The sequence below is a fragment of the Scylla paramamosain genome, chromosome 23, assembly GCF_035594125.1.
Source record: "Scylla paramamosain isolate STU-SP2022 chromosome 23, ASM3559412v1, whole genome shotgun sequence".
Classification (NCBI taxonomy): Eukaryota; Metazoa; Arthropoda; class Malacostraca; order Decapoda; family Portunidae; genus Scylla; species Scylla paramamosain.
In genome coordinates, this window is record NC_087173.1 from 11,955,486 (window position 1) to 11,957,985 (window position 2,500).

At 48.5% G+C, this 2,500-nt stretch overlaps 2 protein-coding genes across 16 annotated transcripts in view; one reads left to right on the top strand and one right to left on the bottom strand.

The window, feature by feature from the left end:
• The window catches only part of LOC135112202 (valine--tRNA ligase, mitochondrial-like), a 42,859-nt gene that overhangs the window by 19,767 nt on the left and 20,592 nt on the right, over positions 1–2,500 (bottom strand). The gene's annotated exons all lie outside the window — the stretch shown is intronic.
• The window catches only part of LOC135112446 (uncharacterized), a 7,573-nt gene that overhangs the window by 3,948 nt on the left and 1,125 nt on the right, over positions 1–2,500 (top strand). The gene's annotated exons all lie outside the window — the stretch shown is intronic.

Here is a 2,500-nt window from a genome sequence, read left to right on the forward strand (position 1 = left end):
TCTCTCTCTCTCTCTCTCTGACGTCACCACACACACACACACACACACACACACACACTGGTCATTATTAAGGGTAGTGGATGCTGTAAAGGCGTCTGTCTGTCTGTGTGTGTGTGTGTGTGTGTGTGTGTGTGTGTGTGTGTGTGTGTGTGTGTGTGTGTGTGTGTGTGTGTGTGTATGCGCAGGCTTGTCATCTCTTCATAGCTCATTTGTTTTGTTGTTTTTCCATTTGTGTGTGTGTTTGTTTGTTTGTTTCGCTCTTGGGTCGTGGTTAAGTTTCTCTCCCTCAACACACACACACACACATAAAGGGAGGATAAAGGGGTGTTGTTAAATGAAAGTTTGGGGAGGAAAATTTACCCTACTCTTCCTCCTCCTCCTCCTCCTCTTCCTTCGCATCCTGCTCCCCACCCATCCTCTTCCTCCTCCTTCTCTTCCTTCTTTCCTTCCTTTTTCCTCCCTCCTCCACCTCCTACTCCGTCTCTTCCCTCATCCTCTTCTTCCTCGTTTCCCATCTCCCTATCTCGTCCCCTCCCTCTCCTCCCCATCACTTCCCATCTCCTCCCCTCCCGTCCTCCCCATCACTTTTCCTCTCCTCCCCTCCCCTCTGGTGTTCGTACAACGCTAATTATCACCCCAGAGAGCAGCTGCTTCTCTCTCTCTCTCTCTCTCTCTCTCTCTCTCTCTCTCTCTCTCTCTCTCTCTCTCTCTCTCTCTCTCTCTCTCTGCCTCCCTTAATCTGTCCTTGGGCGAGGGATGAGGGAAGAAAAGGGGAGGAAGAGGAGGAGCAGGAGGAGGAAAAAGGATTGAAGGAGAAGATTAAATAATGATGAGAAGAGGAAAGAGAGAGAGAGAGAGAGAGAGAGAGAGAGAGAGAGAGAGAGAGAGAGAGAGAGAGAGAGAGAGAGAGAGAGAGAGAGAGAGAGTGTTTGTGTGTGTGTGTATGATTACGATTACATAACTCTCTCTCTCTCTCTCTCTCTCTCTCTCTCTCTCTCTCTCTCTCTCTCTCTCTCTCTCTCTCTCTCTCTTCCAATTATTCTGTCCGTGAGCTAACTCTACGTTGATGATGACTGTAATGCCAGACAGTCACGCAGTGGTGGTGGTGCTGGGGGTGGTGGTGGTGGTGGTGGTGGTGGTGGCGGTGGTGGTGGTGGTACATGGAGGTGAAATCTCATGTCTAGCCACAGGTAAGTCAAGGTGTGGTGCAGGAAACTAATTAGCAGGCGAGAGAGAGAGAGAGAGAGAGAGAGAGAGAGAGAGAGAGAGAGAGAGAGAGAGAGAGAGAGAGAGAGAGAGAGAGAGAGAGAGAGCGCTAAGTGAATTATATAGAGAGGGGTGACCACTAATAGGATGGGGTGGGTTGGGCTACTGGCTTTGTGGTGAGCGGCTTGGCGGGGTGACGGGGAGTGGAGCGGCGCGAGAGGGGATTTAAATTGCTAATGTTCTCTATTTCACTGCAACTTACAAAATTAACAAAGAACACAACAACATAAGAGGCGGTGCAGGGAGCCATCAGGCCTACACGTGGCAGTCCCTCGGTAGTAGTAGTAGTAGTAGTAGTAGTAGTAGTAGTAGTAGTAGTAGTAGTAGTAGTAGTAGCACAAGAGGCGGTGTAGGAAGCTATGAGGCCTACACGTGGCAGTCTCTCTATAATACATGTCTGCCTATTACCACCTGCCATACTTACTAAAAATCACTTTGGAAATTTTAACACGCACGAAAAACAAAGAAAAAAAGAATTAAAAGCATATTTTTTTCCCCTTTCCCCGAGGCTGTAGAAGTCAAAGGAGTTATTCAAGAGACTGCAGCACAAAAGGAAGCTAAAAAAAAAAAGAGAAGGAAGAGGAGTAAATAAACAAAAAGAATTAATTTATTTTTCTCTCCCTAGTTTTAATTTCAAGGATCTGTTCTCACCTGTTGGCTAATTAAGGTAGAATTCGTGGCCCAGGTATGTTAGCAGCTGCCCTCGGACACACACACACACACACACACACACACACACACACAGAGAGAGAGAGAGAGAGAGAGAGAGAGAAGAGGCCACGTGCAAAGTACAGGTAATTACAGGTAACAACGCAAACCCTTTAACACTCCCTTAAAAAGTACATGTTCTGCAATATTAACACAAAAAAAACTGTACAAGAAGAGGGTCGCGTGTGTGTGTGTGTGTGTGTGTGTGTGTGTGTGTGTGTGTGTGTGTGTGTGTGTGTGTGTGTGTGTGTGTGTGTGTGTGTGTGTGTGTGTGTGTGCGCGTGTGTATATGTGCGTGTACTGGCTGGCTCTGGCCGTGGCACGCTCATGGAAGCAATCATGCGATACGTAGATATAGGAGGAGGAGGAGGAGGAGGAGGAGGAGGAGGAGGAGGAGGAGGAGGAGGAGGAGGAGGAGGAGGAGGAGGAGGAGGAGGAGGAGACAGAACAGGAAACGAAGGGAAGGGAAAAGGAAGAAGTGGCGCCTGTGGAGGAGGAGGAGGAGGAGGAGGAGGAGGAGGAGGAG